The sequence below is a fragment of the Stenella coeruleoalba genome, assembly GCF_951394435.1.
Source record: "Stenella coeruleoalba genome assembly, chromosome: 10".
NCBI lineage: Eukaryota > Metazoa > Chordata > Mammalia > Artiodactyla > Delphinidae > Stenella > Stenella coeruleoalba.
The window spans coordinates 15,108,410-15,121,247 of NC_137156.1; positions in this window are offsets into that span (position 1 = coordinate 15,108,410).

Below are 12,838 nucleotides of genomic sequence, written 5' to 3' on the forward strand. Positions count from 1 at the left end.
CAGAAGGGAGAGAGCTGACTACAAGAAGAAAAGCTGGAGGTGAAGAGTGAGCTTCCATAATATGAATCATTACCACCTTACAAAAGCCAGACTTAATACAACCACAGCACCTTAAACTGGGAGGTGATTTGAGAGAGTATTGTATTCCATCCAACACAGGGATTCTATCCACTGCATTCTTAGCAGATGGTCATCTAGTCTCTGCTTGAACACTTCCAGTGATGGGGTGCTCACCACCTATCAGGCAGTCTATTCCAATTTTGAATGATTTTTAGAAGGGGCATCCTTATATGGAGCCAAAAATCAGAGGTGCTAGCACTTCAAGGAATTCCTTTCACAACAAATCATACTCAAGTCTGTATCATGTGACGGTTAAAAGGGATACTGTTTCATTGTAAAATATGGAATGTGAAGTGGAGCTCAAAGGGCAGCGTAATTTCATAAATGGTGTGTCAAGGTTTGAATCCATTTCTTTCGATTGAGTCAAGGCCAGTAAAATCCAGTGGCAAGCCCAGATTACAGTGCATAACACTATATAGAATTTACCAATAAGCCGAGGGCATTACATGTCACGAAACCATTGTGCTTTGTTGTACCAGCTTTGTACCGGGATTGTGTTCGTAAATATACACCTAATACCTGGTTGAACCAAGATTCAGAACTGAGCAAAGCAGCAGGTATACACGGTGGGTCTGTGAATAGGTAATTCCCACTAAAAATCCACTGAGAGAGGATTGTAGGAGGACTTGAGTATTCATGCTGATGGAGGGGATGATGGAGGACACAAGGACAGGCTGAAGGGTGGCCGTGGCTCTCCCACGACCAGGCTTCCTAGAGGGCAGGGCTTCTGATGGAAAGAACCAGGCACGGTGACCCGCTTCCCATGCCCACCTTGCACATCCAGCCAAACAGACTTAACTTCAGGGAAAATATTTGTTCTCAGAGCAAGCAGAATAAGAATACACTTTAATCTGTTCTATAGATACACAGCACTGCCTCTTAGCCAAATACCTTACTCCTGAGCTGTTCACTGCCCTCTGTAAACCAAATGTCAGACAGGACAGGAAAGTGTAACTCCTTCATTTCTAGAGGGAAGCATAAGATTGGCTATCACCTAATATTTTATATCCATTTTTGTCTAAAATGAAAACTTAGCAGCGACCCAGTCTAGATTTATTCTAAGTATTGAATAGGTGCTACATCAGAAGAATTGAGGAGTTTGGCACTACTGCCTTCCCCTGCCCCAATCTCCAAGAAAAGCTCCAACTGACCTCCAGAATTAGCCAAATTCTGTGGTCTCCGTCTGAAATGAAAAACGTGTTGCCGGTTGTACAGAATTTTCAGTTGTGCGATCTGTGTGTGAACGCGTTGACTGATTTTTAGGAGCAGGCATGGTAGTCTTTTTTAACCTTTTTTTTTAAGCTTTATTAACTTCAGATGCAAAAGTCCTACAAACTTACAAAGAACACTCTTTGTAATATTTATGGTTCCCTTTCTTTTCACTTATGCAGTTTTGCAAATTTTTATAATTTTTTTCATTTTAATCTTTTTCCAGTTCCTCGTACTGAAGATGGTACACACCAGTTAAAAACATAACACGAAAAGATTATTCAAGATTCACGAAATTGCATACATATAAAGGAACAGAAGTAATTAATATTTCAAAAGATTATCATAAGGTAGCACATTTCTACTTCTGAAGTAATTAAGTATAAATGAACTGAGGTTTTTGAGACACACTGTAGGATGGCTACTGAGTTATGCTACATCTTGTGAGAAGACAGCAAGTAAAATGCCATCTTTGTATGTGTGCTTCTTTGCTCACTGCCTGACAATGAGCAGATATAATATAGAAAGAGGATTCTTGCCTTTAAGATGTCACTTTCCCTTTGTGAATGTGTACATGCCTACCTTGGAGATATTGTAATTTTTTGGTTTCTCAGTGCGTATAACGGTTATGTTTACACTATACTATAGTCTATTATGTGTGCCGTAGCCTTATGTTTTTTAAAAAAATACATACTTTAATTAAAAAATACTTTATTTCTAAAAAATTCTAACCACCATCTGAGCCTTCAGCGAGTTGTAATCTTTTTGCTAGTGGAAGGTTTCAAATATTGCAAGAATTATCAAAATGTGACACAGACACACAAAGTGAGCAAATGCTATTGGAAAAATGGCGCCTATAGTGCTCGATGCAACCTTCAATTTGTAAAAAATGCAGTATGTGTATAGCACCATGAAGCAAAGCACAATAAAACGAGGTACGCCTGAAAATGAATGGGGGGGCGTTTAGAAAGAGCATCTTCTCCGAGGAAGACTCCCGATCTCTGCCCCCATGGCACGTGACTGAAATTTGGAGAACATTTCACCCATCATGCAACTATAGAATCTAATCATAGTGAAAATGAGGAGGTTAAGAAGAGATTTTCTTTCTTTCTTTTTTTTTTTTTTTTTTGCGGTACGCGGGCCTCTCACTGTTGTGGCCTCTCCCACTGCGGAGCACAGTCTCTGGACGCACAGGCTCAGCGGCCATGGCTCACGGGCCCAGCCGCTCCACGGCATGTGGGATCCTCCCGGACCGGGGCACGAACCCGTGTTCCCTGCATCGGCAGGCGGACTCTCAACCACTGCGCCACCAGGGAAGCCCAAGAAGGGATTTTCTTGATTGAACTTTCAAAATTGAAGCTGGCAATGAGCCTGTTTTGAGAAATTGTGCATATGTGCAGACTTGATTTGCTCTTTCCACTCCCTAGACTGGAAAAATACAGGAAAGTTGAACACTGTGCTCCAATTTTCATTCCTGTTCTTTAGATCATTCCGCTTGCCCCTCCACTTCCCAATTTCCCTACAGGACATTGAATGTCACCACCACAGAAAAATCTAACTAGATTGTGAGGAAACCAAATTAGGCTTTATCACTCAACCAAAATGGGATAATGATCTTCTAGCCTAATCACAATGACTTATTTTGTGAACAAGGAAAACAGAGAGAACAGAGTTTTATCACACTGTGTTGAACTTATCTTGGCTAAAACTCCTCCCAGTAGATACTTTGTCTAACACACTGTTTAGATGGCATACGTTTAATTTCATTTCTCCCCCATACACTGAAAGCTACTTGAAGGTAGAGACCATATCTATTCATTGTTCTGTCAATGGCACAGAGCTGGCACATGGATGTAACCCACAGATGCTTAACTAAACGGAATAGTACAAATTCTTACACAACAGCAAGATATTAAAGCATGCTCATCTTTGGCTTCCTGTCGATACTGGGTTGGATTAACAAACAAGGGTTCCTTTATAATAAAAGGATGATACTGTGTTCTAATGCTTGACAGACATGAGAACAAAGTCTAGGAAAGGAATGAGATTACCCCGTTCAAATTTTTAAAGGGAAAGATGGCAGACAAAGGACAAAGTGTGTTGAAACAAGTCTGGAAAATAGTCCAGAACAATGGGCAACTCAGAAGAGAACATGAAGAGATTACAGTGGGACTGGGACTTGGAACCACTTATCAATGTTGCTTTAAGTATATTAATTTTTGTGCAAAGAGCGTCTGATATCCTCATCCACCATCTCCATAAAAGACTGCAGTATCAGACACGGCTACCCCATGTAGATTTTGTTTCCCAGTCAGCTTTCTCACAAATGTCTCTGTATTTTCTGACAAAAGAATGTAACGTGTTCATTTGAACGAGAAGGGCTGATTGTCTCTATCTGTCTCTGGCTTGTTTGCTTCCTTTGCGGGGTGGGGGGGCTTCATGAAAAAGCAACATTTGGGCAGGAGGGAAAGGGCCTTGGAGTTGTCAAGAACCTCTAGTTAAAAAGCTTCAAACTGTGTTCTGCTGGTGTGTAACTGCTGTGGAAGAAAATGCTTGAAAACAAGACATACATTTTTAGTAAACAGAGACCTAAAAAATTATTTTTATTTTATCTGAGCCTGACATCGTTCTGTGCTTCTAAATCCCTTTTGGAAACACTAAAACCTTCAGTTCCCATGTTGTCTTCAAAGTGCTTCGAGGAATGTGACTATGGTGTAATTATCTTTTGAAAGAATGGAAAGTAAATGTTATTTTTTTAAAAAGAATAACCGCTCCTCAATCTTAAATATGCAAGAAACGCCTCATTTGTCACTTCTTTACCTGACACACTGAAACAGCACCAAGAATTTTCTAGGCTTCTTGCAGACATTCTCTGCCCCTCACACTATATTCAGAAGTTTCAGAAGTGTTCCTTCCTTGAAGTTTAAATCGCTCTGAGTTAACTAGGTAAATTGGAGACTTCTTTGTTTGCAATTCTCTCTCAGTCTTCCGCCCCTAAATCATGGAACTGAATGTATTTAGAGACGCCCATCATTTTATAGATGCTACAGCTGAGATATAGAATGCCTGATATTTAAATGTCTAAGACCATCCAACTGGTTCCAAAGACCCCAAACACTGATTCTTCAGATTATCCACTCTTTCTTCTGGGCTATAATAAAATATACACTATAAAAAGGGGCTGCTGTTTCGGAGGCACTTTGCTAGATGCCTTAAATGTATTAAGTTCGTTTTCCTTGTAGGAAGATAATCCTACAAGGGTGTTACTGTTCTCTCCATTTAAATGAGAAAGCCGAGACCCAGAAAGGTTACATAACTCAGCTGACGTTTAAAAGCTGGCAAAACCTGGCCAAGAATATTGCTCAGACTGACTCCAAAGCCATAAAGGCTAAGCTAACTTATCCCTAAACCTCAAAGTCAAGTTAAAATCTGAATATGGAAATGGATACGGAGGAAGGGGTTTTCCTGAGTACCGTGACAAGAAAAAATTGTGAAAATCAAGCTGTTTCTTGACGTAATGGGAGGAAATCTAACCTAGATGTGGAAGACCCAGTCCCCGCTCCATCAGTCACTAAGTGATGGAACACTGGCAAAACCCAGCCCCACGGAGCCTCGATGTCCTGCTCGCTGAGACCTGGACTAACGTCCTCTCCACCTCCTTCACGAGGCTGCGGAGAGGATCAAGTGAGAATAATAAATAGGAAAAAAATCTGAATATTTATCAGCGAATTATCATCTTAAATTCTAAGCCCTGTGGAAAGTGTTTCAAATCTCTGCATTTGTCTTCATTATGTGGAGAAAAAATAAGTAGATAGATGACGAATCAAAAATTAAAAATGAACACTTCTCCACCACATTGTTCAGGGGGAAAAAATCACTGAAAAGATCTGCACCTGCCATTCAAGAAACTGCAGCTGTTTACCTCGTTCTAAGAAACACGGAAAGCGAGTGACGGTGTAGTGGGTTGCATGTTACCTCCCCACATCCCACCAATCTTGTCCACTTGGAACCTTAGAATGGGAACTTACCGAGCTATAGGACTTTGGCGTAACTAGTTAAAGATTTTGAGATGTAGTCATTGTGGATTTAGGGTGAGCCCTAACACCAATGACTGATGTCCCTACAAGAAGAGGAGAGGACACTGCACACACAGGGAAGAAGGTCACATGACAGTGAAGACAGAGATTGGAGTGATGCTGCTATAAGCCAGGGAATGCCAGGCGCCACCAGAAGCTGGAAGAGGCAAGGAAAGATTCTTTCCTAGAGGCTTCAGAGGAGCCTGAACCTGTTGACACATTTATTTGGGGCCTTTAACCTCCAGAACTGTGAGAGAATAAATTTCTGTTGTTGTAAGCCACCTAGTTGTGGTTACTTGTTAGGGCGGCCCTAGGAAGCCCACAGAGAGGGCAATGTGCCTCCCTCAGTTGTGCTCTATGCCATCAGCAAGACCCCCTCTCCTCCATCCCCACCCCCAGATGCTCCCTTGCGTGGGTGAGTTTCAGCAGGTGGCGTGCGTCAGGCTGTACCAGTTGTTTGTCGCCAACCTCCACTGCCATTGATCAGGGCTCGGCTGCCAAACAGGATACATACCTTCAGTATTATCCCTGCTCACAGGTATTATAGGGCAACGATATTCAGTTGCAAATATAAGATTCAGTCAAGCTGCTTATCTATTATTATGTTTGATATAATTTTGTGTTTAGAGCTTTTCATGAATAGACTGATGCTGGATGGAACCAGCATCCCATCTGGGTCGAGAATAAAAATGTGAGTGATAAGAATTACACATTAAAGATTTGGATATAGCTTACGGTCTCAGCAGAAAAGGTCCCGGTGGGTGATAATTACTTTTACTTCTCACCTTTGCTACAAAAAGAATGTGAAAGACAGGAAATAGGAAAGGGCTGTTTTGGTTTATAAAAGGATGTGAGTTTTTTTTTGTTTTTTTTTTTTTACCTCTGTTTATATAATAAAGGGATTGAGATCAGGGCCATGGTTCAAAGAGTCTGCAGAGGACATTATGCATGGGAGGCCCTCAATTAATATTTGATGGAAGAATAATAATAAATGATTTTTTACACACCTCTTATTAAAATTATTATGTGTTATACTGGAGTATGTTAAATTATAAAACATTTATTAGTATATAGGGGAGTTGGAGGTGGAAATTTCTTAGGGAGGGTCAGCTCCAGGGATCTTCTGCCCCTTTCTTCCTAACTCCTCCCATGTCACCAGTATTAACAACACCTAACAAGAGACATAAAAGGTCTAAAGAACCATGTGGGGCTGTTGAGAAGACCAACAGCGCTCAGCTGTAATAAAATCCGAATGTTCAACGCTCTTCACCTCGCTGATCTTGCAAATATAACCTAAGGCCCCACCCCACATATGTCATACCCAGAGATAATACAGGCAGAAGAAATGGAAACAGGTGTTCCCCATAGAGGCCTGGACCCTTCAGGCACCACCTGTGTCCACATAAATCCAAGGCAAACGGTATCCAGCTAAGTTGTGAGCAAGGTTATAGGATTCATCACATTCCCCTGCCAAGGCAGGAGGACACGGACAGGTAATTCGGCCCTTGGATGCCTCAAAGACACACTGCCAAACACAGAGAAGGGGACAAAATTCTCTTCTCTCCTGACGTTCTTCAGGAAAGAAGTGGGACTCTTGGCCAACACAAAATGAAACCTTGGAAGATGCACTGAAAATATCAAAAGGTTCTCAGAGTTCAAGTGACTCTACTTCACCACTCATCTCATTCACAAGAATACGCCAAATTATACACATCAGGAACTGAGGACACTACCAGCTCCAGAAACGGGCAAAGCAGGCTGCTGGTTGGGAGTCAGAGTTCATCAGAGTTCATGATCATATCTCACTTTCTTTGGCAAAAGACCTGCTGGAGAGGTGACAGGTCAAGTGTCACTTGTATTTCTAGCTCCAGGGACCCAGCATGGAGACGTGGCAAAGTCTGCTCTTTTTCTGATCTTAACTTGCAGCCTGAAGCAGCCCCAGACGTGAATATCTAAGAGCAGGGGAGACATCTAGGGAAGACTGGCCAATGGGGCCACGGGGTGAACTGTGCCTGATCTGCCCCAACAAACTTCTCAGCATCATCAGGAACCACTTCCTCTCCCAGAGCAGACACACACTATTAAAATGCGATATTCCTCCCAGTATTCTGGAAAATCACGTTTACGTGCCCAACTTCCTGAGAGATTTTGCCTTCGCAGGACAAAAGCGAGACCTACTGTATTCCAGCTTGCCTGCTGAGTGGGTTGCTGCAAAGCTGAGAGCCTAGAAGAGGGATTATTACTTTAATGTGGAGAGAGTGCAGGACAAATCTAGACACGCCAGAAGAGGCAGTTAGAAATGGCACACACAGAGCCAGAGCCTCGCTGAGAACGCTCAGTCTTGGCTTTGCTGGATTCTGGCTACTACAGGTTACAGTGATAATTTCCCAGGGGCAATGTTTCTTATGAAATCTGTTAGTTCCTGGGTATTTTTGCATGGTGGATTTTATTGATGTAATGCTGGACCCAACACCTGGGCCTCATCAACTGCATTGCTAGTAATAATTGTGAATGCTTTGTGGTCTTTGGGCACATAAAGGAGCACTTCTGGGCGGGCTTTCCCTGTACCATCACATCCTCAGTGCAAGATCATCAGTATGTGGGGAATTCCTGGAGCCTCTCCCCCAGGTGCTTCATAACTTAATAAGACTTGTTGTTGTGAAATAAGAAAAGAATGCCCAAACTAGAGATACCATTTTAAAACTTTATTAAAGCTCAAATCTGTATTTATACATAAAATATTTCACGCACTCTGTTCATTAAATTTGGTTTAATGAATATTTCATTCGGGAATATTTCATTCTTTTAGGCAAAGATCAATATTTTGGGTTTACAAAATCCCCTTGAAACATGAATAGTCACAGTTTGATTCTTTTTTTAAATGAATTTGTTTATTTATGGCTGTGTTGGGTCTTCGTTGCTACGCGCGGGCTTTCTCTCTAGTTGTGGTGAACGGGGGCTACTCTTCATTGTGGTGCGCAGGCCTCTCATTGCGGTGGCTTCTCTTGTTGCAGAGCACGGGCTCTAGGCGCACGGGCTTCAGTAGTTGCAGCACATGGGCTCAGTAGTTGTGGCTCACGGGGCTCTAGAGTGCAGGTTCAGTAGTTGTGGCGCATGGGCTTAGTTGCTCCACGGCATGTGGGATCTTCCCGGACCAGGGCTCGGACCCGTGTCTCCTGCATTTGCCAGCGGATTCTTAACGACTGTGCAACCAGGGAAGTCTCCACACAGTTTGATTCTTACAGAATGAACAGCACAGTTAAAATATCTATTGTCATTTTCCCTGGATTTTCAGACATTTCTTTCCCATAACCAGGATGTCATCACATAAAACGAGCAGGTCAATGGTTTTCAAAGGTTCTCTCTTCAAGACTATAAATGATTTCCAGTAGCACTTTCAAAGCAAAAAGGATACTTGGATGATGATTTCCACAGCACATAAAATTTACTTTGTAAAATGTGTGCAGATTAAGAAACTAAAAGGAAAACGTGCTGGCCGAAAGCATCACTGAATACTGCAGAAATTCCATGTGCAAGAAATTCAAGGCACTTCATATAATCACGTGGCAAGTGCGGTTTGTCTGCCCCACTCCCACAGACGAAATGGCTAAAGTTCCTGTTTTGCAAATCTGATTTCTTGCCCAGAATGCTGCTAATAATTGGTTCCTAGGCTGGCATGCCCATTGAGATGTATGAAGTGGCTCTTGTTGATATTTTGATGTCAAAAAGGGTCTGTCAGATTTTTCTTTCCTGTAACCACTCACTTTGTCTTTGCCTCTTGTCACTTCCCCCCCACCCCCTGCTCATTTTACCCACATTAAAGCTGTAAGTAAATAAATGACAGGCTGTGGCCTATCAGCAGGTGACAGATCATCCTTCACTGGCTGTGAAGAACGGAGATGTTGTCATCTGTCTGGTCCCCCTCACATTCCCTGTCAGCCTCACCGCATCCGGGTGGCATGTCACAGTCATCGGAGCAAGATGAATGCAGCAGTGTAAACATCAGCTTGAGAGCGGAGTCAATCAAAACTGTGACTCTGCACAGAAGCCCTTCTGCTGCCGGAAAAGAAAAACTTGCTGAGAGAAAGAAATGCCTTTTAGTGGCCTGCTTCTGCTGCTGGTAGTTATTACTTAATTGAATTGAACAGGATTTGTTTTGTTTTGTTTTGTTTTCAAATTGAGGGGGGAAAGTCATATTTTTCCCCCATTGAGAGTGGGAGGCACAATACAAAATCTCTCCGTTCTAGAGCTGATCAATAGTTATTGGATTTCCCTAGTCATCCAATGAGACCTCTTCAGGACCGTGATGTTAAGGTCTCACAGAGCTTCACACCCTTACCCGTGATACAAGTGACAACAGAGGAGATGATGAAACATCTCACTGGTGAAGCTGAAGTGGCATTTGGAAGAATTTTTTGGAGGGCTGTTCCAAAACAAATAATGAGCCATGTATTAAAATAAACAAAGTCATAAAAATGTCAGGAGGAATGCCAGAATAATAATGACTTCCCACTGTGAGAAGAAATTCAAAGAAGGATAATGAAACTCCTTCCCAAATGAGAACAGCTGGCTCCGACCATCCTCGTGGATTTTCCATCTCCCTCCTGTTACTGTTTAAGAAGCTTTTTGGTGCTGCCACTTTAGAAGACCTTGTTCATGGCACATGAGGGAAAAAAAATTAATGTTCCATTAAAAAAAATCACTGTCAGCTACCATGTGGCTCTCTCGTAGTAGCTGGGGGTGAATGCGGGACAATTAATACCACAGCCAGCTTCTGCCATGATTTCTTGGACGTCAAACACTCCAACCCTCATGTTGAGAGCAGCCATTGACAGAACTTCCACCATTTGAGGCCATTTAGTCAAGCACTGATGATTTCTGAAAACTAGGTAGTTTTGTTGTTTATCAAAAGCACTTATGTAGCTCTTCAGCAGTATTAAAGCACAAAGCAATATTGCCAACAACTCTGCAATTTTCCCAAACCCTTAGTGATTCTGAAGAAAGGAAACTTGCAGATTCTATCCACAGCATCAAATTAAAAGCCACTGAACACTGACTATTGGTATCTCTACATTCTTTGATCTACTATTAAAGGCTCCGCAAATTCTGGTCCTATCCTAACTTTTCAGCTACATTTCTTTAACTTTTATTACTTTCCTGTTATGGTCTGAATGTTCGTGTTCCCTAAAAATTCATATGTTGAAACCCTAACCCCCAATGTGATGGTATTTGGAGGTGGGTCCTTTAGGAGGTGATTAGGTCATGAGGGCTCTGCCCTCATGAATGGGATTAGTGCTCTTATTAAAGAGATCCCATAGAACCCCCTAGCTCCTTCCACCATGTGAGGAGACAGCAAAAAGGCCCCAACTATGACCCAAGAAGAGGGCTTTCACCAGACACTGAATCTTCCAGCTCCTGATCTTAGACTTTCCAGGCTCTAGTACCATGAGAAATAAATTTCTGTTGTTTATAAGCCACCTAGTTTGTGCTATTTTTGTTACAGCAGCCCAGCAGGGCTTATACATTCCCCTATACCCTATTCTCCAAGCAAACCATATTACCCATTTCAGCCCATCCCCAGTGGCCTGTACTCTCCTATGTCTAAGCTATTGTTTACATTATCTCCACCCCTGGAATATATCTTGTGCTTCTATGTATCCATTAAAAATATACAGATGGGGCTTCCCTGGTGGTGCAGTGGTTGAGAGTCCGCCTGCCGATGCAGGGGACACAGGTTCGTGCCCCGGTCCGGGAAGATCCCACATGCCCCGGAGCGGCTAGGCCCATGAGCCATGGCCGCTGAGCCTGCGCGTCTGGGTGTGCTCCGCAATGGGAGAGGCCACAACAGTGAGAGGCCCGTGTACCGCAAAAAAAAAAAAAAAAAAATACAGATGCATTGACCTGGAATTTCTACTTCAAGACATTCATCACTAAGAGAATGAATTCACTTCAAGGATTTCTTTCAGCATGTTTGTAATAGAATTAAAAAAACCCTCCAAATTCCAATATTATGGGATTAATTAAATAAATCATAATACATCTATATACAACATAGTATTCAGGCAATAAAAAGTGATGCTGTAGATTAATACTGATTTCCATGAATGATATCCATGGTATGTTGTTTGGTGGAAAAAAACATCATATACAAAATGTTTATGTTTTTATAAAAATAAACATATCTGGGCTTCCCTGGTGGCGCAGTGGTTGAGAGTCCGCTTGCCGATGCAGGGGACACAGGTTCGTGCCCCGGTCCGGGAAGACCCCACATGCCGCGGAGCGGCTGGGCCCGTGAGCCATGGCCGCTGAGCCTGCACGTCCGGAGCCTGTGCTCCTCAACGGGAGAGGCCACAACAGTGAGAGGCCCGCGTACCGCAAAATAAATAAATAAACATATCTAATTATGTATATATTCATGTATAATTGTATCCCTGTTTTATATATCCATATTCATATTTATATCAAGAGAGAATCTGGAAATACACACCTATGTATACATGTGGATTATTTATGGATCAGGGAATCATTTTGTGTGTATCTGTGTGTGTGTATGTGTTAAGATTATCTGTACTCTATAATCTTTCGAAAGTAAACATGGATTGCCTTGGTATTGTTGACTGAAAAAAATGCACAACCTAAAAGTTGAGAATTACGTTCTTTTTGGTGGCCTTTCTGAGGACTTCAAGTCCGTGAGGCAGCATCTCAGACAGCTCTGAGGGACAGCTCCGCAGAGGTAAGAGAAGAGCCAGGATACATAGGAGTTTTGCAACCAAAACCAGGTAGTCAGAACATCAAAAGATTACTGTTAATTAGAGAACCAGACATCTCCAGTTAATGAATTTAGCACTTTCCTATGGATGGGAAGATGCAAGAGTCCGGACACACTGAAATCATTCCTTTGATATGCACCTTAGCTCTCTAGGGCCAGTATCCTGTGCTTTACCATCCTGAACGCCCTCAGGGTGCACCGTTGGAGGCCGCGGTAGTGGCTGATGCCTTGGTGGCTGCAGCGTCCTTTGTTTGCTGATATGGCAGGCAACATTTTTCATCCACGTATCAGAAATAATTTCAGTGTGAACCGTCTTCAAACTCCAGCTCGAATGCTTTTTCCACACAAAGTTTTTCTTGAAATTTCATCAGCAAGTTCTTTGTCTCAGTTGTATCTGTATCTATTTCATGTTGTTTAAATTTCATTGGGTTAAAAACATTTGTCTATTATTAGAATATAAACTACACGAGAATAGCGGTCCTTCTAATTTATCCTTGAATGCAAGCTTGTAGCAAGTGTTTAACAAATATCTTTGTATGAATCAATGTTATTGGCCTGATCAGTAATTAAAAATTCGAAAGCACACCAGAATCATTTGGAATGTACTTTTTTAAAAAATCTATTTATTTATTTTTATTTTTGGCTTCGTTGGGCCTTCATTGCT